Here is a 26,902-nt window from a genome sequence, read left to right on the forward strand (position 1 = left end):
AAATCTAACATTTCATATTTTCTTCTCACTTGGCTTGCTGTTTTATAAATATACATGCCTATTCCATTAAGTTTACTTACATATCATAATTCAGTACAAAACCCAAGGACAGCGATGAAATTTGTGGAAATAATTTTAAGGGTATGATATTATATTATGTATTAATTATCTATTGCTACATAAATTACATATAAACTTAGCAGTTTAGAACAAATAATATTTATTATCTCACACAGTTTCTGAGGATCAAGAATCAGAGAGTGGTTCAGCTGGATGGTTTAAATTTGGGGTTTCTCAGAAAGTTGCTGATTATTGCTAATTCCTCCCTGTTGGTTAGAGAGTTTAGTTCCTCACCACATGGACCTCTCAATGGCAGCTAGCCTCCTCCATAGTAAGTCATAAGAGAGGAGGAGAGGGAGAGAGGGAGGGGAGAGGGAGAGAAATGAGAAAGAACACCCAAAACAGACATCTTAATATCTTCTATAACCTAATCTGAAAAGCAGCATACCATCACTTGTGCCATATTTTATAGGCCACACATAGACCAACTCTGATAAATACAGGAGCGAAAAAACAATGGTATAAAACCAGCAGACAGGGATCATTAAGGACCCTTAGAGGTTGCCTATCACAATCCACCCTCTGAACCCCAATTAGTCATGTTTTTATCATGTACAATCAGTTCCAAATGTGTAAGTGGTAATAAATTCTTTTTAAAAATTTATTGTTGAAAGTATTACAGATGCCCTCTTTTTATCCCCTTTAACCCTTTCTTCCCTGCACCACCTCCCCAAGCCTTTGAATTCTAAAGGTAATTTAAGAATTATTTGAGAAACACTTTAGATTAGTAGATCAATATAATTTATGAATAACATCTTTGGAAATATGATTTTCAAACTGAATATGACTCTCAAACTGTGTTCTAAATCAAGAAGGTACCTTCTTATTTAGGGAATATTTCTTAAGATACTATTATATGAAATGATACATATAATACAGATATGAGACTATGCATTAAAATCCTGGGCTGGCTACAAAGGTAGAAAAAACAGGAAAAATGTAATGTAAGTGGTAAAGATGTAAATGTGTTTCAAAGAGATGGAAAAAGGGAAACAATAAGATGTGCATTGGCAAAGATGTAGGCAAGTGTGAGTCATGTAGCTCAAGGTATACATATCAGAATAATGGGGGAAAAGGGTTGGATATTTAGGTTTTGTCAGATTATGGAGAGTATTAAACACCAGGTTAGACTGTATTTAGTCTGGTGGTGAACCCGCTTGAAATAATGGATATATATTAGGCAGAGAGGAATGGTCTATTGGGAGTTATACTGTAAGCATAACTGAAAATAAAATTTTACAATTTTTGACAATATTCCTTTTATTAAATATTAAATAATTCTAAAATAATATATTACGTGAATTTTAAATGAAGAAATTTAAAGTGCTGAGGCAGACAGACCCTAGGGTGGCCCCATTGTTCACACCCTGTATAATTCCTTCCCATTCTTTGTGGGCAGGGCTATGACTTGCTTCTGACCTATAGAATATGGAAAAAGTTATGGAATGCCACTTCAGTGATTGTGTTAATACACATATCCATATTCTATATACATACACACACATACATACCTACATATCTACATGCATACATACATTCATGACTTTATCTTGCTAATATACCTTAGAGATTCTCCAGCTGGCTGTGAAGAAGTAAGCTGCTATGATATGAGCTGCATATGGAGAGGGCCACTTGGATGGGAAATGTGGATGGCTTCCAAGAGCTGAGGATTGCAATCCTACAATTGTAATGAACTAAATTCTGCCCAAACCCAATGAATTTGGAAGAGGGTCCTGAACTTCAAACAAAAATGCAGTATGGTCCATATTTTGATTGCAGCCTTGTGAGATCCTGAGCTAAGTCATGCCTTTTCTCCTGACCTGTGGAAACTGTGAGATAATAAACGTATCTTGTTTTAAGCTTTTAAATATGTAATATGTTACATAGCAGTAGAAAACTAATATACTTCCTAAACAAAACACAGAAAGCAAGCACATTTACAAAATTAACTCATTTTTACCATTTCTTGGACCAAAGTAGAATGTTACACAAGATATTTTCCAGGTGGCCTGAATAATACAGTCAACCTTTGAAACTAATATAGTAGGGAACAAAACAACAAAAAGAGTGTTTTTAATGCTTACTATGCCCTTTATGTGTATTCACACATTTAGCATTTAGTTCTTAAATCAACTCTACATAGTAGATACTATTATGTCTATTTTCTAGATTCAGAAACTAAGGGTTAGAGAGTAGAAATGATTTGTCCAAACTTTCACGTATGTAGTTTTGTTTTGCAACTATAACTCAATTCTAGGCAAACTAATTTTCAAGCTTGTGTTCTCAACAGCTACACACCATAGCTTCTCTATCTGTAGTCTTGTTTACTCTGCTTCTTTTTCCCAAGAATGTCAGCACACCCTGTATCTGAATCATTGACCCAGTCAGTTCCCTCACTCAGCTAAATCAGCTTTCTAGTTAATTTACTTTACAGTAATTTAAAAATTAGAGCAAATATTTTATCATGTATGATGTCTAATTTTTAATAATTATTTATAAAACATGTTTTTTATAAGCATGTGAATTATGTTTTTTCTCCTCCATTGAAATAACTAAAATGAATATTTTATTTAGATTTAATACTTTTACAATGGAAATTGAAAGTAATTGCAAATATTGTGAAGTAAAACACACACATACAAATGCACTCACCCAACTACCCATTTACCCATATAAACAAACATTCTTAGTTGTAAGCTTTATGAAACAACATTTTAGCTCACATTTTAGAAGTATAACCTAGGCCAGGTAAGATGAGGATAATACTAAACAAATTGTTTAAAAGTAGGAAGATTCCACCTAGTATTCCCCTTAGGGATTTTGGGGAAGGAAATAGAGTGGAAAGGGAAGAAGAAAATTAATATTTCTTGAAAATAGCTGTGTATCAAGTGCCAAATTCCTACAACAATCCAAACCAGTTATATCTCTCCCTCATTGTACTGTTTGAAAACTGAGGTGCAATTTTTTAGGAAATAACCAAAGCTGATTTAAAAAACACTAACAACTGACAGCAGGAATGCAAACTCATATCTACCTGACTCCCGATGCTTTGCTTCTAAACATAATTTTATACTTTTCTTATTATAATACCTCCAATTCTAGAGTTCATAATTCTATATATTTCCAAGATAAAAAGCACTTTTTTCAGAATGTATTTTTCTATTAAGATGAACTATTGGCATTATGCATATAAGTTATTTACACCAATATGTGGTTGGTCTTCATTTTAATATATAAAAAACTGAAACTATAAACATCTGACTAGAAAAAGCCTAATTTAGGGAGTTCCAGAAGCAGTTTTGAGGACTAACTTCAAACATAATTATGTTCCCTCCTGGGAAGAAGTGTCTTTATTTTCTAAACATCATTTATTTTCTTAAATTTTTTTTCTCATAGATCCATGATGTTCTTGTCAGGTATCTACAGCTCATACATCTAAAATCCCCTTGCTATTATTAAAACAAATGCCCTATTACTCCAAAAATGAAAATGTAAATATTAAAAGACCTTACAAAGATGGAATATATCACCTAACCATTGTCTATAGTAAGCATAAATTATGTACATAACCTAGAAGAAAAAGACTGAGCATTAGCAGATAAGGGTTCTAATAATACCTAATTGTTTATTACTAGTTGTAAAATCATAACAAGCTATACTTTTTCCAAATCATTTAAATTTTCTTTTAGTCTTTCCACATACTAAAGAAAAGGTAATAATGCCCACCTTACACCATAAGCTCTGCCATAATAAAATTGAGTTTAAATAAAATAATAAAATGAAGTAAAAAGATGCCAACATGCTTGAAAAACTTAAATGTTAAATAAATATGGAATCATTTTGTTCACATATTTGACAAAATGATAAAGTTGGTAAAAAAATATGAAAAAGTGCACAAGCAAATTAATAGGTAAACTACTTGACTGCATATTTCAAGGTCATTGACAAAAATCTTTCAGGGAAGATATGAAGCCTCTATCGGGAGGAATTTTAGAAGAAGGTAGAACAATGTGGGCAGAACAGTGAGGATCATGAAGACTGTCTTACACTGATGGTAAAATCTGTTGATAAAGAATTCTGGGGTGGAGTGGGGTGGGGTGGACAAGAAAAGAAAATTCTGAACATGCCAGGGTAGCATGATTTCTTTCTACTGAGGGGTTAAATCTGTGAAGATAAATTATATAAACTCCTCATCTAAAATTTCTTTTTGCTTTCTTTTTATAATTACATTATTACAGATTTGGCCACCTATGATATACTGCTTTATTGATACCATAGTTCAATAATGCCACTAAAAAACTAATTTTACAGAAACATTATATATTGAGTAATAATGGTAAATAAAATCTATATCTCTTGGAAATGCATGACATGTTGTCTTCATAGTCCTTGTTTTGGACCAAACAATGGATTTAAAGTTCTCTAAGTTGACATAGATACCAAGGAAAACTAGCATTAGATTGAAAGAAGTGCAACACTAAAAAAACAAATAAACAAACAACAAAAAAACACAGACATAGACAATAGTATGTTAGTTACCAGAGGAAAGGGATGTGGAGGGAGTAAGTAGTAAAGAATAAAGAGGTTCAAATATATAGTGACAGAAAAAGATTTGACTTTGGGTAGTAGGCACATAATGCAATATACAGATCATGTATCATAGAATTATTTACTTGAAACCTATATAATCTTATTAACCATTGTCACCCCAATAAATTTAATTAAAAAAAGGAAAATCCTTTCTATTTTTTAAAATATATTTTTTATTGATTTCTGTTTTAGAGAGAGAGAGGAAGGAAAGGAGAGAGAGAGAGAGAGAGAGAGAGAGAGAGAGAGAGAGAGAGAGGAACATCCACGGGCTGCCTCCTGCATGTCCCTTACTGCAGATTGAGCTTGAAATCCAGGCATGTGCCCTGACTGGGAATCAAACTGATGACCTCTTGGTGCATGGGAAGATGCTCAACCAACTGAGCTACACTGACCTGGGGAACAATTTTTTTCTAAACAGATGACTTGTTGGGTCTCAAAGTTTATAAGAAAAATCAAACTTCTGAGAAAAAATATTTCAAGTATGCTATTCACTTTATTTTTTTGGCATTTCTAGATGCCCTCAAAACCTCAATATCAAGTGAACCTTAATAAAATAACACTAAAAGCACCAAAATAAAAGGCGAGCAAAATGGTAACAGAAAATACTCCAAATGCTTTTCTTGCCTAATAACTTCAATATTTTAAAACCAAATCCACATTCTGCATACATTTATGTTAATTTTCAAAAACAGTGAGAGAGCACAACAAAGAGTGAAATGGAAAGCCCAAGAGAAGAGACCAATGAATATTCCTATTGTCATACTTGACATGTCCCTATGATTCACTGATAACTTTTTTAAACTTTTGGGTAAAGATACTAAACCAAAAAATTAAAGAAAAAAAGAAACATTAAAAACACAGAAAACACAATGAACAAAAGATAATTATTACCAAAAGACCACTTACCTTTTTTGTCCAATCTTCTACAATTCTTTCAAGTCAACCTTGGTATGGAGTCCTAGGTAAATTCAATCCCAGCATCACATTACAGTAGCCCTGCTAATAGAGACAAATAATTGTTACTGCTTTGAAAATTAACTTTTAATTTATGTCATAATTAGTTCAATGACTTCATAGAACATAAAACATAGTCAACCTCAAATAAAGATAATTGTTAATGCATTTATTACTTTGTAAATCTTCAAGCAGGTATGAAATTCTTTTGTACATTTTAATTTGGAGAACTTTAAATACATTGTCTGGTACAAAACAAGGACCATGGAGACAGCATGAAATGCATTTCCAAGAGATTCAGATTGTATTTCCTACCCTTACATTGATTTGGAAGGTTTACATTTTTGGTGATAAAATTTTAAATGTCTGATAATGGCAGATGATTTGACTTTGGGTGGTGGGCATACAATGCAATATACAGGTCATGTATCATAAAAATGTACACTTGAAACCTATATGATCTTATTAACCAATGTCACCTCAATAAATTTAATTAAAATTTTTTAAATGCATATAATGAAATTATTTATGGTTCAAGTTTCTCAACTGAAAACATGACTGATTTAAATTGCCTCTTTAACCCATACTAAATAGGCTTTGTAGGCCTTTACACAGTTAACAAATTGGTAGTAAGCATTTTCTCCTTACAATCACAATGTGAATATTATTACCTTAATACTTATTTGTATTTCCCAGGTCCATTTCTTATTTAACCACTCTCTGTTTTTGCCTCTTCCTTCTTTAATCTGAAAGATTCAGCTCATATATTTCTTAAGCTAAAATAAGTGTTTTGAAGGTCCAATAAAATTACAGGAGTTAGTAGTGTATATATATTAAATAAGTTTTGATTCACACACTAATACTGATTGATTGGTAGTATATAGTATGGGAACTAAATCTGAATCTGCAGCAGGAAAGAATGCTGTGTTCAATTAGCAATGTCTGCCATAGGCATTGAACAGATGGATGGCATCATATGCCATCTTTGTTTAGCATTTAGACAATTCATTAATTTTATTTAAATGTTTTTCAAACACTTATGGCTAAAAACCCTGTCTTCCAATAAAATCTTACTGAAGGATAGACTATTTAAAGAGATAAAAATGAAGCTTTCTGGTAGAATCCAAAACCCATTTAAATACTCAGTTTCACCACTATTATGTCTCCAGATACCTTGGGGGTATTCCAAAAAGCCTTAAGTACTCTGCAAAGCATAAGTTTAAACCATTATTTTAGTTAGTCATGATTGTTAAAGTAATTCAGACTCACAGAAATTAAGGTAATTTAAACTCTGTTACATTCGAGCATTCTCCATCTACTGTTTCTGTTGTCATAGTTCTCTCTTTTTAAAAATATGATTAGGAAGATTTTATTATTTTGAATGTTGTCAGAAATCACAGCAATTTATTCATAAATACCTAATTACTACATTCAACAAATAAAATTTTGCACATGAGAGGGCTCCACTCTTGACTTTCCTTGTGTTAATCTCTTGTCCATAATTATTTCCTGCCTGCTATATGCCACCAAAAGAAACAGAGATCTTATTAAAATGTAGCAGCCTAAATTATTTCCTAACTCAATATGACTTATTTTCCTTTTCCCATATTCAAGGATATTATGTTTTCCTAAATTAATCTATAGATTCTATATTTTAAAAATAATCTACAAATACATTTAGAAAAGTATATGCTATAAAAGGTCTATTAACATCAAAGTAAAATTAAAAATAAAAGGCAAAGAGAAGGAATCAACTAGGACAAATATAAGGATGCAGGTGCAGATGCAGGGATATAGAGTTTGGAAATAAATACACATATCAGTAAGAGATTTATATATAATAAGGGTAACATCACAGAGTAAAAGAAAAGGTTAGTGTTGACTCATTGTATGGAGAAAGAAAAATAGTCTCAGAATATGACAAAAAATAAACCTAGCTCCTTATACAAATTTAATTCCAACGAGATTAAAGAGTTTTAAAGTGGAAGTTATCTTTTCAAAGCTTATTTAAAAAAAAAAAAATTAGGTGACTATCTTTGAGACCTAAATGTAAAAAACAATTCTGAAATAAGACTTAAAAAATATAAATAATAAAGCATGAAATTGATGAATTTGGCTACATAAAAATGAGAATTTTTCAGTGAAGGATACCATAGATAAATTTCATAGACAAACTGAGGAAATACCTAAAACCAACAAGCAGTTAAAATTAGAATATATACTCAGAGGAATATATACTAATAGAAAAGTGAGCAAAAAACCTGAAAAGACAGTTTCTCAGTAGGGAAAGCCAGAGTAGCTGTCAAGCATACTTTAAAATGTTCAATATCATTAGTTGTCAGGAAGATGCAAATTAAGAAACTAATGGAGATACCACTTTATGTCATCAGAATAGCATAAATTTGAATTCTGAATTCTACCCAGTGTTGGCAAGAATACAGAAAAATGAATGAACATTATCTTGTTTACTGCTAATGGAAGCTTACATAATATAGTCTTAAAAACAATTTGGAAAATCCAATATTTTTATCTGTTCTTTATGGGCCCAAAGAGAATCTGGGCAGAACTGTATTGTAGTATATATTAGCTTAGATTTTATTTCACTTTTTTATTTACATGCCTTTCTCGTCTATTTTCATTGCTCAAAATTAAGGTTGAATATTGATAAATCAAGAAATAGCAATAAGCATATAGTTTAAAATTATGGACGTAAATACCACAAGTTAGTTGCCTCTGCATAGCAGGACTGGGTATGGGAAGGTACAGGGCAGAGAGCTGCTATTTTCCATTATAATAAGCATTTGTTTCATTTGATTTTTTAACTCTGTACATGTATTTCTTGAATAAAAGTCAAATTTAAATACAAAAGAAATTGCAAGACACTAATAATAAAAATAAACAAAGAACATTTCATCACTGCAACATACAGATTTTATTTAAATAAGAGCATATTATTTTTGTAACTTAAAGTTCAAGAAAGAAAAAAAAGTCAGAGGTTACTGATCATGGTGATCATAATGATCATTTAATTACATACCAAATGATCACTTAAGAACCAAATGATCAGTTAATTATATAATGACAACAAAAAACCCTCCATAAAAACAACAATGAGACTGATGAATGTCAGAGGGATGGAGGAGGGTGGGTGGGTGGAGGGGGAGAGAGTAACCAAAGAATTTATATGCATATATGCACAACCCAAGGACATGGACAATGGTGGGGAGAGGGACTGGGGAGGGGGAAGAAACGGGGTGGAATGGGTCATTGGGGAGAAAAAGGGACATCTGTAATATTTTAAACAATAATAATTTTTTTTAAAAAAAACAACAAAAAACTTAAGCCAGTGAAGGGGGAAAAAAGCCAAACCAGAGGTAGAGAAGCTAATAAGAATTTTCTTACATATACTATACACATGCACGTGTTGATTGGTTGTTGACTATTCAGACTTTCAGATAAAGCCACATCTCAGCTCTCATGGAGTGTGCAGTATAATGAGGAATATATAAGAGATGATATCACAGTGTACTGAGCAACATAGAATGTGTAAGACTTCCTGGATAAAAGGAGGATCTCTATGCAGTTCACATTTACGAGAACTCTCCTAATTTCTTCTTGCTTTTTAAATTTGCTTACAAATTTATTTAAGGTTTAATGGTAAGAGATATTAACAAAGAGTTTAACCTATCTTCAGAAACTGTATTATATAAAAAGAACAACTGCTAGGTGGTTTAGTTTTGTTGTATGTATGCATGTACATATGTTAGTATGTATGTATTTCCAGGAACTTCTTGATACTCAAGAAAGAGATTTAGTTTTCTAATATGTTGCTTGAACCCCTTTGCTAATATATTCTACCCTTGTTGTTGTTGTTGTTAATCCTCACCCCAGGATATTTTTTCCATTAATTTTTAGAAAGAGTGTAAGGGAGGGGGAGAGAGAGAACTCATACAACTTAATAAAAGACAAACAATTAAATTAAAAAATGGGCAAAGGACCTAAATAGACAATTCAAAAAGGACATACAGATGGCCAAGACACACATGAAAAAATGTTCATCAGAGAGATTTAAATTAAAATGTCAATGAGGTATCACCTCACACCTGCCACAGTGACTGCCATCAACAAATCAACCAATGACCTGTGTTGGTGAAGATGTGGGGAAAGGGAAACCCTGGTGCACTGCTGGTGGGATTGCAGACTGGTGCAGCTACCGTGGAAAACAGTATGGAGGTTCCTGAAAAAATTAAAAATGAAACTGCCATTTGACCCAGTGATCCCAATTCTAGGAATATATCCTAAGAATCTTGAAACACCAAGCAGGAATAATATATGTACCCTTATATTCATAGCAGCACTATTTACAATAGCTAAGATTTGGAAACAGCCCAAGTGCCCATCAGTAGATGAGTAGATAAAAAAGCAGTGACACAATTACACAGTTGAACACTACGCAGCTATAAAAAAGAAGGACCTCTTACACTTTGAGACAGCATGGAGGGACCTGAAGTGAAATAAGCCAGTCAGAGAAAGACAAGTATCACATGATCTCACTTATATGTAGAATCTAACGAACAAAATAAACTGATGAGCAAAATAGACCCAGAGACATGGAAGCATGGAACAGACTGAGGGATCTCAGAGGGAAAGGGAGGAGGAAAGGGTGCGAAGGGATTAACCAAAAAACTTTTATGCATATATGTATAACCCTTGGACACATATTATAGTGTGGTGAAGACCGGGGGTGGGGTGGAGAGTAAGAGCAAGGTAGAGGGAATCAATGGGGGGAAAAGGGGATATCTGTAATACTTTCAACAGTAAAGGTAAATTTTAAGAATAAATAAAAATAAATAATGAAAACACTTTAATTTTTATTGTTTTCAACTGAAAGTATAAGACTAAATTAGAAGAAAAGGACAAAGAAAGATTCAAGAATGCTGCTACTAGAATTAGTAAAGCAGGTTTAAGCAACTGAGATTTATACAGAACACATCGATCTGTTTTCTTTCACATTCTTTATTGTAGTACGAGGCTTAAACCTTAAAAAAATGCATCAGATTTAAAAGTGCTTTCTTTCTTATTCTTCTTTTATTCTCTTATTCATCCCTCCTTCTTTTGGCAATCCCCTTCTTTCCATTTCATTCATATAAGAAAATGATTAGCTCATCTTCCTTCCAATGCTGACCAATAGTTGTTTTTACTAATATAGGTACCAAGTGTAATATCAGGTCAACATTTATGATCTTCAGAACAAATCCTTGGCTCTATATTTTCTCATTTTGCTTACTTATTTTTGGTGAAAGGAAGGTGTCATTTTCAGCAAAATAAGCATGCTCGTCTGTAAACAGTGTTTAGAGAAGTGGACAAAATTAACATATATGAAAATTACTCTGCAGCTTCTTTCTTGATGTTGGAGATGTTTTGTCTATCTCTTTCAAATCATAACAAATGTGTTGCAGGCAGTTTAAAGAAAAACTCCAAACCTTAAGTAAAGTCCTTTAACTATATAGAAAAGATTTAGGATAATGGGAGTTCAGGATTTCTCAGTCATTTGAGGAATACATAGCTCCAACTACAAAAGGAGTCTGATAACCCTGGATGACTTGGATTTTTCATGTTCTCTCTACCACTTGTCAAATGATTCCATCCCCAAACCTCTTCTTTAGCAAATTCATAGTCTTAACATAATAACAGGTCTCTGGGATTCTACTACAGTACAATATATTTAGAAATAAGGAGTACCCTTTACATATTAATGTTTTGAGATAAAAAATGTTCAGGGGTAACACCAGCATATTGTCATTCAGGATATAGTATTTGTTTCATAAATGCTAAATGAATATTAAAGCTACTTAAATTTAGGAAACTCTGGCTTCTTACATATCCACAGCATTTCATTCAATACTTCCATTTTCTTGATTTGACTATTCAGCTGAATGAAGTTCCACCAACACTGATGGAAGTTCTATCTCCATCATCTTACCTAATATACCCACATATCCAGAGATTTAATGATTTTAATATAACCTCTTGAATGGAATGTAATTTGATTAGGCAATGTTCAGAACAATGATTAAGAAAATCACTTCCATTGGAATACCTTAGGTCAGGTATTCTCTTCTGAAGTCAATTTAATTGCAGCAAAGAAAATAAAGACAGAATGTAAGCTCAAGGAAGATGAGGTCAGGTGAGGAGGTATGCCCATTTTACAATACTGAATCCCCCTTTAATTCTGCTTATTTCACAGGTCTACATAGCTCCTTTGTGAGAAGCTAATCTATACATTTATTGCAGTAAAACAACACAATTATATGACTTAGGATACAAAATGCTTTGATAGATTGAATTTTCTTACACAATCTCATAGCTAACACAATAGGAGGATGCAACAGAGATTGTTCAAATTTCAGGCTGACAGTTATAAAAAAAAACATTAACTTCTCTTTTTAAAATTTCATTAAGAGAAGCAGTCATCCTTTATTAGATGGCTGTCTCATATGTTGTTAGTTTGTTTATCTATTGTTAATAATAATTCTGCATCATCATTTGATTGTGGTAGTTCATTTTATTCTATATTATGGGTGAATGAACTTATAACTCTAGAATGAAATCCATATAAAGACTCCAATGCATTAAAATTATTAAAAATAGTCCATTTCATAGAGACATCTATTGTGTCAATTCCTTTTTTTGTGTGTGTGTTTTTTTTTTTAATTAAAAATGGTGTATACTTTAACAACATACAGTATAAAATAAAATGAATTTTGATCAAGGTCAATAGTGGGAAAATTTATGTCAGCTAAAATTTACAACAGCATCATTAATTAGTTTTATAATTGAAAAAGCGATTGTGAGTATATTTATACATACATATATCCAGAAAATTTACAAAACACTATTTTTTCTTATATTCAAAAAAATACAACTTGAAAATTGACAGAGAAGGGGACAAACTTAATAGCTCTGCACTCTTTTATGTATATTTTTATTTAGATGAGACTCTGTAGGAAACTGGTTTTCAAGTATAATCAGGTGGAGTTTTTTCTATTAGGTTTTAGTCACAAAACTATAATAACAGTCCAACATTTACTGAAAATGTACTGTGTGTAAGCACTGCTTAGGAGCTTCCAAGATACCAAACCAAACTGACAAGATACTCTCTAGGTACTCACAGTAGCTAGTCATATTTCTGAAACTTTGCTGAAAATTCAAAATCCCATGCCCAGACTGTTTCTTGAATTATCTTAAAGTACTCTTCACTGCATATCAAGTCAAAGGTTTTAGAAAATCATTTTGTGGGTGCCAATGTAAAGATCCACAGCAGCAGCATCAAAGGAAAAAAAAAAAAAAATCTGCAAGTATACTGAACTTGCTACTGAAAATGTTTCTCAATCAATGATTTGGCAATGTTAAATTCTTATAACCCACTATTTGTCCTCCTTACACAGAACTCTCCTGATGAAGTTATTTGTCAGCAGGTTCCAACTTCTAAATACTTAAGAATCTAGTTTAGGAAACCCTATGAAAGGGGCAAAAACTAGTTAAACTCTTCAGGCTTTCTTAACTTGGCTGTATTCACCATTACAGACATTAATTTTAGAAACTTCACTATTTACTTTTACTTCCAAAATTTCCATAAAATTATTGGGTAAATAAAAATTTATTGAGATTTCTGGATACAATGTGTTTTAAAAACATAAACAAACAGTTCTCCTTTGGCCTATGTATTTACAAGAATCTCATAGAATGTATTTAAAGACACATACTTTATACATGGTTAAAGAACTGTTACAGTTATTATCTGTGTGGATCCATGTTACATCACAGAATGAGGATATTAATTTGTCATGAGCCAATTACAGAAAAATGAAGCACTCTAGATGAGTTAACAATTTCTGTACTATATAATAAAGACTCTTACTTAGCAGAATACAACTAAATTTAGTTTACTTTAGACAAATAATAGTAATTTGAAAATTTACTGAGATTTTCTGCTGCAGTATTTTAAATATAAATGGAGTTTCTGGTTGACTTTCAAATACAACCCTGAAAATTCAGTTTTACAAATTATCTTTCTTTGCATTCAGATTGATAAGAAGGTTCTCTTTTTCTTTTCTTGTTTTATTGTTTTTCTTTCTTTGTTTCTTAAAACTTGAACACAGAAACAGTCATTATCCTCAGGCCATGAATGTGCTTAAGCTACTGTAACAAAAAAACAAACAATAAAGTCAAGAAAAGTACCTGCTACAGAGTAAGGTCTCTAAATATTCTTCTGAAAATGGGCCAATGAATGAAAGATAATTACTTTGAAAACATATGGGTCTAATTATAAAATGAAGTAATCTCCGATAGACAATCTTAATTATATTCCTACTACTGGTGAGGGGAAACATAATCTGAAGCACACGTTCTTGTTGATAGTGATGAATAATAGAAAAACCAAGAGGCTTTAACATATACATTTTAAAAACTGCACTAATTCACTAAGAGATTCATATTAGTAGGATCATAATTTAATGGTATAAAATAAGTTTTGAAACAAGCACAATAGGATCATGTAATTTGTGTATAAAATATAAACTAAGAATAGTATATACTAATAAATAAGGAGGAGACCCTTAACTATTACTTTTATTTTTTCATTAAGTGGCTTTAAATTTCATTTCAAATGTAAAATACTTTTCATAGTTATTTTTATTAAAAATTATTATTTTCTTGTCTTTTTGTCCCTATTTAAAATATCAACAATATTGTTATCATCATTAGCTAGTTATTGCAAGAAAAGAGAACAAGGGAGAGTCAGACATTGTTGAGTATACTCAGCTGTGAAGCAGAGGCCTGCTTGCTTCACCAGGAAGCTACAGCTTCACATCCCAAGAAATCATAGCATTGCCTCTCCAAGGGGATTGTGTATGTGGGAGGGGGAAGCAGGAGGAGATAGGGACATGCCCGATAAGGTCAAATGGCACAGGGGGAGATGTTTGACCATAGAAGCTTGTCATTCTAACTTGGGAAAGGGATCATTGGACTCACCAGAAGCCTGGGAAAGTTTGGGAAGCAGATTTTTTGTTTTGAAAAAGCTTCTGGTTCCTCCGAAGCCTGAGAATACATAGATCTGGGTGAATAAAGAAGCTCTCTCTTGCTCACGACCGCATTGCCCTGTCCTTCAAGTTCTCTCCTGCCCAGGAGTATGCTACCCTGTGAGTCCTGTGACCACCGGGGGTCTGTGGAAGACTGCGTGGACTCTTAGGGAATATGAAGCTGAGACTTTGGACACTGGCCTTCACCTTGCCCTTGTTGAAGACATGGTTGTATTTTTTCCATGGTGGGAGGGAGGAATATGGGAGATTGGGAAGCCAGGAAAATAACTCCTTTTGTTTTTAAATTTATCTTTATTATTGAAGTGTTACAGATGTCCCCCTTTTTCCCCATTGACCCCTTCTATCCCCAGGCTTTCACCACACTATTGTCTCTGTTTCCATGGGTTATGCATATATGCATATAAATTCTTTGGTTAATTTTTCCCCACCCACCTATTACATCACAAATATATCATCTTGCCGCATCCAAATCACAATCTTCCATGCATGGATCCTTGAAACTCTTCTAGTGATCCTGTGGAAGAGTTGTTTGTTTTCTACCAATAACAATATGACTAAACAATTTAAACAATTTACATTTATTTACAACTATATGTTGGTCCCAGGCTACATGCCTAGGTGTACCCCAAGCTCTAAATCATATCAAACTCTTTATTAGCAACTTCTCAGCAATTGGTACATAAAGAATGTGTATTATTTGTTTACTTACCTAGCATATCCAGTTGGAAGTGACATGACTTTAAGAATTAAAACAAAAAAAATATCTTTATAGAATGCTCAACTAGCCCCAGGAAAATCAAACTTTTATGACTGGTACTTAAAATACAAGTAAAGAGTTATATGTCAATTATAGATCAACAAAAGAAGATACAGATAAACACAATGATTTAGTGTTGTCTTTACACAATGCTTAATCATTGGACTGATTTCACCACACAAAAAAGTATTTCCTTCTCAACTGTTGATCATGGTCCTTTAAAATATATACTCAACAAAATATTTACTCAACAAAGGAAAAACTATTTCCTTACCTTTTTCATGCCCCCTATAATTTGGTGTTACTAATCTATAAGAAATGGAAATTGAGAACCAAATACTAGAACACACAGGAACACACACACAAGTGCACATACAATACAGAGTCCCTGTGTAGTCCTGTATATGATATTTAAATTCTTTTATTTAAAAGCAATAATAGTGACACAATCATACTACAAAAAATGGGTGACCTCTTTACATAGAAGTTGTAACTTCTACAGATACTTTGGTAGTCTGAAATTTTCTTATTTTAAACCTTTGAGAGGTACAGATTTTATCAGTCGTCAGAGTGAGTAGTGGCACTAATAGAGCACACTAAAGAAACAACAGCTTTAAGAACATCAGAGGCAACAGCTCTAGGATCAGAGTCCCAATAAAAATGATTTGGCTGTTATGCTATTTTAAAAAACATTAAATTCTGGCCCTGCCAGGCTCGGATCAGCAGTTGAGCATCTACCTATGATCCAGGAGATTGCGGTTCAATTCCCAGTCAAGGGACATGCCTGGGTTGCAGGCTCGGTCCCCAGTGCGGGGCTTGCAGGATGCAGCCAATCAATGACTCTCTCATCATTGATGTTTCTATCTCTCTCTCTCCCTCTCCCTTCCTCTCTCTGAAATCAGTTAAGATATATTTCAAAAACAAAATAAAACAAAAAACCACTATATTCTGACAAATATTGTGTTTTTGTTGACAAAAAAGCCTAATGCATAGCTTGCATATACACTTAAATGGCAACTTTCAAAATGTGAGCATTTTTGTACTCAATCTGAATTTTTAATCTGAATTTTTATTTGCCTGGATTTTGGTCAAATAAATGAGTCCTAACATTATCCTGAATGTGAGTAAATTTTCTCTTGAACAAATACTTATAACTATATAACAACCTTAACTCCATGTTCTACCGGGTAGTCCATAAGAACAGTGCTTTGATAATTTCATATAATAAATTCCACAAATGAAAAGTACAATTCCAATTTATATATTCATGCCCATCAACAGATGAATGGATGAGCAAAATGTAGTATAGGCATCCTTAAAAAGGAAAGAATTTCTGAAACAAGCTACAAAATAGATGAACCTTGAAACCATTAATGCTAAATGAATACATTACTCATAAAATAACAAATATTTAGGCCCTGGCCAGGTAGCTCAGTTGGCTAGAGAGCTGTCTCAATATGCCAAGGTTGTGGGTTCAATTCCCAGTCAGGGCACATACAAGAATCAACCAATGAATGCACAAATAAATGGAACAACAAATCTCTCTCTTTCCCCCTTCTTCTCTCTTTCTAAAAATCAGTTTTAAAACGGGGGAGAAAACGGACAAATATTACATGACTCCACTTGTATGAGATACCTAGATTGGTCAAAGTCATATAGACAGAAAGTGGAATGGTGGTTGCTAGGGGCTGGGACTGGAGAAAAGGGAGAGGTATTTACTGTTTTAAGGGTACGGAATTTCAATCTTGCAAAGTGAAAAAAGTTCTGGAAATGAATGCACAAAAATGCAAGTATAATTAATACTACTGAACCATATACTTAAAAATTGTTTAAAAAGCTAAATTTAATATTATGTGTATTTTACAATTTTAATTTATTACATGTTCTTATAGAATTAAGTCTCTAAAATTAAGATATTTGATACCTATAATTTAATGCCAAATAGTATCTGAAGGCAATTAAAGAAACTGGTGATGAAGAAAAAAAACTGAAGGAAGAAAGATTGATAATGGAGCTAGGTTTCAAAGAAGCTAGAGGGAAATTAGGTCAACAGATAAAAAGTTGTTTCTTTGTTTTTTTAATCAAAAGAAAAAAGTCCTATACTTTCCTTGTGAGACAGAGCTAAAAAAAGAGAAAGGTGGCTGAGAGTACAGGGAACTAGTTGATAAAAGAAACATGAGCAGACAAATGCACAGAAAGGAAGCATTACAGAAGTTAGCAGGAAGAAGGTCCTGAGCAGAAACAGAATTAAGGTAGAAAGAAAAAAAAAGAATAAAAAAAGAAAACCAGAAAAATATTACAGTTTCTATTAGTATGCATTATCAACAGAGAGGAGAGAACATCAGATACTGAAATCTCACCATTCCAAAAGATCCAAGATAGCAGCAGAGTAGGTGGAAACTACACTCACCTCCTCCCAGGACCAAACTGGAATTACAACTAAAATATAGAATAGTCATCCTGAATAACCAACTGAAGACTAGCTGAACAAAAGTCTTACAGCCAAGGATTTACAGAAGAGGCCAAATTAAGACTGATAAGGAGGGTCAAGGTGTGAAAAGAGCTGGCCCCACTCCCACAGGCAATACCAGAGGGATATCTCTGCTGCAACATTTCCCCCTTAAGAGCACGGGGCATCAAACTCACTTGGGGCTCCCCAGCCCAGAGCACCAGAGCTGTGAAGAGGTGCCCACATAACATCTGCGGTGAAAATCTGTGGGGAACCTGTGCCCCAGGGAAAGGGCCAACACACAAAATTTTATTTGCAGCCACTAACCCTGAGCTCTACTGCTGGGAGGGCAGAGCAGGCTAGAGTGACATGAGAAAAGACTGGGGTTTGTGGGCCTGGGAAGAAAACTGAAGGGAGAGCCTCCAGAATCCCCATGCTGAGTCCCTCTCTCACACCACAGACACCATCATTCTTGGGTGGAGTACTCCCCACCATAGGGCATTAGCTTGAGAGAATGCAAAAGCCCAGTTGACAACCTGTCACCCTTGCCTCCAGAGCTCGGACCTTGCTAAGGACTCAGCTGCATAGGGTTATAGAGGTCTGAGCAGATTTAGGGAGTCCCAGTGACTGAGTTTTGTGGCTCTGGTGCAGGAGCGACTCCATCCTTATTTCCCCAAGCATAACCAGCACTTCCCCTCATGGGAGATCCATTAGCCCAACCTTCCTGACTACTGGCAGCCCTGCCTTGGTGATCTCAGGCTCCTGGCAGACTCTCACAGACTGAGTTGTGTGACTCCAGGATGGGGGCCATTTTTCCCTCATGCTCTCTACCTGTGAGGAGCCTTTCTTTCACATAACCCAATATTGATTTGTTTGGGCCTCATAAATTCTGCTGACATCACCCTTAAGATTTCCTGAGACTCTGCTTCACCACAAAGGTCTGTGAGCACCTGGTGGGTGGCAGCTAGACTTAGTATACACTGGGATTTTAGCTAAGTGGTCTCAGACCCAGCACTTGACACCAAGATTGAACCTGTATCAATCTGGTGAACACTATTCACCCTTACCTGGTGACTCACTGAGAACCTTCTTTATGTAACTATAGTACTACTAAAGTATCTTTCAGTGACTGAGCCTACCAGGAAGCTGGCAAGCAGAAGCAGATCTTGGGGTGTATTGGGCCTTTTGCTGAACTGCCCCTGAGCTTGATGCTGGTGGGAGTCAACCTTGTTGCACAGCTTGGTCTTCCCATGCACACCCAGGCTCAGCAGAAGCAACCACAAACACTGGATTGTTTTGTAGCTCTAAACAGGTTGTCCAGGGGCAGTCACAAGAAGATTCTGACATTGTCCCACATCAAAGTCCCAAGAGGCCCCAGAATCAATACACTCAGTGGCCAGCTTTAGCAAACATCAGAACATAATCCAATTAGCTTCATGAGAGGCATATGCAAAGCCTGTCAAGACAAATTCCAATTAGTATGTTAACACCTACACAGCAGTTCATATGCTGTGGTCTAGGTCCATCCTCACCATTGGCCAGCCTGAGGGTTGAACCCATGCACAAACAGGCCAAGAGTAATCAAGACTCAGTTACAACAGTAAGGCTCACATAACCCACACAAAGGACATTCCTGGAGCACCCAGCTAAGGTGATCAAGGAAACTGTTGCCACTGAATCCCACATAACACCTACTACATAGGCCACCCTGCAAAGACTGTGAGTCATAGCACATCTACCTAATACATATAAACAAACATAAAAAGTTAGCCAAATTGGGAAGACAACAAAACATGTCCCAAATTTTTAAAAAGGAAAAAATCTCCAGAAAAAAAGAACTAAATGAAATTGAAACAATTTACCAGATATAGAGTTCAAAACAATGGTTATAAGGGTGCTCAAGGTAATCAGTGAGAATAATAAGGAACTTAGAAACAAAGCAGCATAAAAATGGACATAGTAACCATAAAAAAGAACCAGTCAGAAATGAAGACTACAATATCTGAACTGAATAATACAGTAGAAGAAATAAACAGTAGGTTGGATGAAGCAGAAGATCAAATAAGCTATTTGAAAGACAAGGTAGAAAAAAACACCCAATCTGAGCCACAAAAAGAAGAAAGAATTCTTTAAAAAATGAGGATAGTGGGACAACATGAAACAACAACATTTGAATCATGAGAGTACCAGAAGGATATGAGAGAGAGCAAGAGGTTGAGAACCTATTTGAAGAAATAAAGGCTGAAAACTTCCCTAGTCTAGTGAAGAAAAAAGACACACAAGTCCAACAAGTGCAGAGACTCCCATACAAGTTGAACCCAAAGAGGCCCACACCAAGACAAATGATAATTAAAATGGTAAATGTTAAAAACAAAGAGAGAATCTTAAAAGCAGCAAGAAAAAGACAGTTAATTACTTACAAGGGAGATCCCCTAAGATTGTCAGCTGACTTTTCAACAGACACTTTGCAGGTCATAAGGGATTGGCATGAAATGTTCAAAGTGATGAAAAGCAAGGCCTACAATCAAGACTACTTTACCCAGCAAGGTTATTATTTAAAATTAAGAAAAGATTAAGATCTCCCCAGAAAAAACAAAGCTAAAGGAGTTCATTACCATCAAACCAATATTAAAGGAAATGTTAAAGGGTCTTCTTTAAGAAAAAGAAGAAGAAGAAGAAAAAACACACAGAAGAGCATAATTATAAAGAATAAAGTGGCAATAAATATGTGCCTATCAGTAATCACTTTAAATGTAAATGGTTTAAATGCTCTAATCAAAATACATAGGGTGGCTGAATGGATAAGAATACAAGACCCATATATATGCTGTCTACAAGACACCCACCTCAGAACAAAAGATATATATTGACTGAAAGTAAAAGGATGGAAAAGAATATATCATGCAAATGGAAACAAACAAAAAAAAACCCCTGGGGTAGCAATACTTATATCAGACATATTCGACTTTAAAACAAAGGCTATAATAAGAGACAAAGGAGGACACTATATAATAATAAAGTTATCAATCCAACAAGAGGATATAACCATTGTAAACATTTATGCACCCAACATAGGGGCAACTAAATATATAAGGCAAATTTTGATGGACATAGAAAGGTCAAAAGTAATATAGTCCTACTAGGAGATTTTTTAGAAATTAATTTATTCTTTAATCTTTACCCAAAGATATTTTTACGATTGCTTTTTCTTTTCAGAGAGAGTTGGAGAGGGAGAGAGAGAGAGAGAGAGAGAAAGAGAGAGAGAAACGTCAATGTGAGACGTATCAACTGGTTGCCTCCAGCACATGCCTGCAACCAAGGTATGTGCCATCGGTTGGAATTGAACCTGAGACGCTTAAGTCCACAGACCAATGCTCTAACCACTGAGAAAAGTAGCTAGGGTTTTTAACACCCTATTGACATTAATAAATAGATCTTCCAGACAGAAAATTAAAAAGAAAACAATGGCCTTAAGTGGCACACTAGACCATATGTATTGAAAAGATATTTTCAGAGTATTTCACCACAAAGCATCAGAATATACATTTTTTCCAAGTGCTTATGGAGAATTTATTAGGATAGACCTCATTTTAGGACACAAAATAAAATTAAATAAATTTAAGACCGCTAAAATCATATTAAGCATCTTCTCTGACCATAAAGGTAAGAAAGTAGAAATCAATTACAAGGAAAAAAAATGAAAAACACAAAGACATGGAGGCAAAATAACACAGTACTAAAAAGTGAAAGGGTTAACATCAAGATCAAGGAAGTAATCATAAGCGATCTTGAAACAAATGAAAATGAGAACACAACGACCCCAAACCTATTAAACACAGCAAAAGCAGTCCTAATACTAAAATTCATAGCATTACAGGACTATCTCAAGACACAAGGAAAATCTCAAAAAAACAGTCTTACTTTACACTTAAAGGATCCAGAAAAAGAACAAAAGAGCACAAAGTGAGAGGATGAAAGGGAATAATAAAGATCAGAGCAGAAATAAATGAAATAGAGTAAAAACAAATACAGAAGATCAATGAAACAAAGGACTGGGTCTTTGAAAAGAAAAACAAGGATGATAAAACTTTAACTATACTCATCAAGAAAAAATAAGAGGACCCAAATAAATAAAATCATAAATGAACGAGAAGAACTAACACAAATATACAAAGGATTGTAAGAAAATATTACAACCATATGCCAAGAAATTAGATGAACTGGGTGAAACAGATAAATTCCTAGAAACATACAATCTTCCAAAACTGAGTCAGGAAGAATCAGAAAATCTCAATATACCAATTACAACTAATGAAATTGAAGCAGTAATGATAATAAAAAAACTCCCCAGAGCAAAAGTCTTGGACTTTTATTACCAAATATTCAAAAAAGAACACCTGTCCTTCTAAAACTATTCCAAAATTTTAAAAAAAGAAAAGCTCCTAGGGGGCTAGTATAGCTCTAATTTCAAAACCAGATAAAAACACTGCAAAGAAAGAAAATTACAGGCCTATATCTCTGATGAACATAGATGCTAAAATCCTCAAAAAAGTATTAGCAATCCAGATCCAGTAAGACATTAAAAAGATCATACACTGATCAAGTGGGATTTATTTTCTGGATACATGTTGGTACAATATCCACAAATCAATAAATGTGATACACCACATTAAAAAAATAAAGATTAAAAAATACTTGATCATATCAATAGATACAGAAAAAGCATTTGATAAAATTCAGCACACATTTATAATAAAAATTCTCAGCAAAGTTGGAATAGAGAGAACATACTTCAACATAATAAAGGTCACATATGACAAACCGACAGCCAACATCATACTCATTGGGCAAAAAATAAGTGTTTCCCTTAATATCAGGAACAAGAGAAGGATATCTGCTTTCACCACTCTTATTCAACATAGTACTGGAAATCCTGGAGACAGTAATCAGACAAGAAGAAGAAATAAAAGGCATCCAAATTTAAACAGAAGAAGTAAAACTGTCACTATCTGCAAGTGATATGGTACTGTATAAAGAGAACATTAAAAATTCCACCAAACACCTACTAGAACTGATAAACAAATTCAGTAATGTAGCAGCATACAAAATAAATATCCAAAAATCAGTTGCATTTTTACACACCAATAATGAATTTTCAGAAAGGAAAACTAAGAAAATAATCCCATTTACAACTGCATCAAAAAAAGAAAAATACCTAGGAATAAATTTAACTGCGGATATGAAATGCCTGTACTTGGAAGATTATAAGACACTGAAGAAAGAAATTGGAGACAAATAAGTGGAAGCATATACCATGTTCATGGATAGGAAGTATTAACATCATTAAAATGTTCATACTATACAAAGCAATCTATAGACTCTATTCAATTTCTATCATGATACCAACGGTGTATTTCAGAGAACTAGAATAAATATTTAAAAAATTTATATGGAACCACATAAAACCCCAAATAGCAACAAGAATCTTGAGAAAGAAGAACAAAGTTGGAGGAATCATGCTACCTGATATCAAACTATACTACAAGGCCATAGTAATCAAAATAGTACTGTACTCACATGAAAACACACATATAGATCAATGGAACAAAATAGAGGGCCCAGAAATAAACCCATGTTTTCATGGTTAATTAATATTTGAAAAAGGAAGCAAGAAGATAAAATAAGGTAAAGGCAGTCTATTCAATCAGTGGTGTTGAAAAAATTGCACAGATAATGTGCAAAAAAACACAATTAGACCAACTCTTTAAGCCATGCCCAAAAATAAACTCAAAATGGATTGAAAATATAATGTATAACTCAAAACCAGAAAAACCCAATTAAAAACATAGGTAGTAAAATCTCAAACATTTCTCATAGTAATATTTTTTCTGGTATTTCTCCTCAGGCAAGGAAAATAAAAGAAAAAATAAACAAATAAAACTACATCAAAGTAAATGTTTTTGCACAGCAAAGGAAACCATCAACAAAAATTTAAAGACAACCCACTGAATCAAGGAGAACACATTCACCAGTGATACATCTGATAAGGTGTTAATCTCCACAAATTATGAAGATTTTATACAACTCAACACCAAAATCACAAACAATCCATTAAAAATGGGCAAAGAATCTGAATAGACACTTTTCCAAACAAGACACACAGATGGCCAATAGATATGAAATGATGCTCAACATCATTTATCGTCAGAGAAATGCAAGTTAAAACTACAATGAAATATCAACTCACACTTGACAGAATGGCTATCATCAATAAATCAACAAACAAGAGTTGTAGAGGACATGGAAAAAAGAGAACCCTCCTGCACTTTCAGTAAGAATGCAGATTAGTGCAGCGACTGTGGAAAACAGTGTGGGGTTTCTTCAAAAAGTAAAAAAAATGGAACTGCCTTTTGACCCACTGATTTTGTTCTGGAAATATGTTAGGAGAATCCCCAAACACTGATTCAAAAGAATATATGCACCCCTATGTCTGTTGGAGCATTATTTACAATAGCCAAGATTTGGAAGCAGCCCAAGTGTCCATCATTAGATGAGTGGATAAAAAAAGCGGAACACTACTCAGCCATAAAAAAAGAAAAGGAAATTTTACCCTTTGCAACAACATGAATGAACCTGGAGAGTATTTTGCTAAATGAAATAATCCAATCTGAGAAAGAAAAATACCATATTATTTCATTTGTGGAACCTAATGAACAAATTAAACAAACAGAAACAGACTCATTGATATAGAAAACTTACTGACAGCTGTCAGACAGAATGGGGGATTGAAGGGCTGGGTAAAAAAAGGTGAAAGGATTAAGAAAAAAACCCACAAACTCCACAAGTCATAGACACAGACAGCAGTATGGTGACTACAAGGAGAAAGGTGGTTGGGAATATATTAGAAGAATATATGGTGGTAGAAGAAGGTAAAGAAGGAATAAATGGTGACAAATGATGAAAAGCACAATATGCAGGTGATGTATTATAAAATTGTACACTTGAAATCTATATATTTTTTTAACCATTTTCACCCCCGTAAATTCAATAGAAATTAAATAAAAAATAATGAGTAGAAATAAATCTCACAATTCCAATTGAAATGTTAATAAGAGAGTTTATTAGGAGAAAAAAAAAGTTTACACTAGAACTACATTATCCAGTACTGGTAATCTCTACCCACATGTGACTACTTTAACATAAAAATTAAATCAATTATGGAATGCAATGATTTAATGGCATTAGCCAGATTTCAAGTGCTTAATAATCATGCGTTGCTAGTGGTTACCATGTTGGACAATGTAGATAGATATTAACATTTCCATCCTAACCATAAGTTCTGTTGGATATAGACAACCTAAATGCATTTATTATAAGGATGGAAAAATAATGCCTTATATAGTAGCTTGTAGTTATTGTGTTTTACTATGCATCAGACAGTGTAATAAGCACTTCACATATATGGTTGCATTCAGTCCTCACAAAGATCTTTGGATTTAGGTATATTACCTATCCATTTGACACATGACAAAACAGATTAGGAGAGACAGAGAATTTGCTTTAGATCACACTGCAGCAGAGATAAGATTGAGCCCCAGGCCTTGGATGGATGGCTCGGTTGGTTGGGGCATCGTCCCGTGCAAAAAGCTGCAAGTTCAATTTCCTATCAGGGCACATACCTAGGTTGTAAATTTGATCCCTGGTCAGGGTGCATACGGCAGGCAACAGATTGATGTTTGTTTCTCACATTGATGTCTCTCTCTCTCCCTCCCTTCCTCTCTCTCAAAATAAATAAATTAAATAAATAAATAAATGAATGAATAAATAAATAAATAAATAAAAACATATCCTTGGGTGAGGGCTAAATTTTTTTTTTTTTAATTGAACCCAGGACTTTCTGACTCCAAAGACAGAGGAATTAGGAAGAAGAATACTCTTTTGAAAGGGATAATATCTGGGTAAAGGTGAATTAATTGTCTTTTCTTTAGATAATCTTCAGAATACTATGAAATACACCAGTAACAAGAAAGAAGAAGGCTACATGAACAAAAAGTTTATATTAATGAAAATAAAATATCTATGCAATAGTAAAATACCAACTTGAAATGTTTTAAATTAGAAAGTGCAAAAAATTAAGTAATCATAGCAACTTTAACTCACCCACCTTACTTTGTGAGCTCTGTCAAACGGGAAAGTAAGTTACTCTTGCCATAGAAAACATCACAATACTACCTGTTTGATAAGCTCAAAGGCACTTATAAACATTACTTCATCAATAGTCCTTTTTATTTAAAGTGCATCAAAATTTACCTAATGATATACAAAAATTGCAGGTCAAACAAAAGAAAACTGCACTGCTCTCTAACAGATTCACATCTTCTACTTTTTAAAAAGAAAAAGAGAGACAGTAATCTTATACAGACATGCATCTTCTTGTTTCTTGTACCAAACTGAAAAACATCTCCTATTGTTTTATTGTCAAAAATATGCAGCTCTTCTTCCACCCACTCTTTATTTCTTTATATGTTCAGCTAATTGCATGGGAATGACTTTTAAAATGTCATTACAAACACTTACCTGTGCAGCTTTCATCACTCATATTCACTGGTATAAATCTGGTTCTTTTTCTAAAGGATATATGACCTCTTTTAAATTAGAAAGAATAAAACTAAAATGTGAAGGGTTTTTGATGTTTAATAAAAGTTTGAAAACTGAAAAGTGTAACTTTTCATAGTGATTTTTATTCTTAAGCTATTACAAATAAAGCTAATATTTATCTCAACATTCTAAAAGCATAAAACACTAGGCTAGAAAAATTCTGAGTGAAGTAGTGTGTTCAGCACAGTATTTCATTTTTAATAGAGCCATCAAAGGATATTTTACAACTTCTTAGATAATTTTGTAAATTATCTATTATTTATTGGCTTCAAA

The 26,902-nt window shown here is 33.6% G+C and overlaps 1 protein-coding gene across 1 annotated transcript in view; it reads right to left on the reverse strand.

Annotated features, from left to right (window-relative positions):
* FOXP2 (forkhead box P2) overlaps window positions 1-26,902 on the reverse strand; it is a 643,835-nt gene that overhangs the window by 461,121 nt on the left and 155,812 nt on the right. Inside the window, exon 3 of the mRNA XM_087821061.1 lies at window positions 5,617-5,709. The gene's annotated coding sequence lies outside the window, so the exon portion shown is untranslated. The remainder of the gene's footprint in view (window positions 1-5,616; window positions 5,710-26,902) is intronic.

This window comes from Miniopterus natalensis, chromosome 10 (assembly GCF_054644295.1).
Source record: "Miniopterus natalensis isolate mMinNat1 chromosome 10, mMinNat1.hap1, whole genome shotgun sequence".
Taxonomy (NCBI): Eukaryota; Metazoa; Chordata; class Mammalia; order Chiroptera; family Miniopteridae; genus Miniopterus; species Miniopterus natalensis.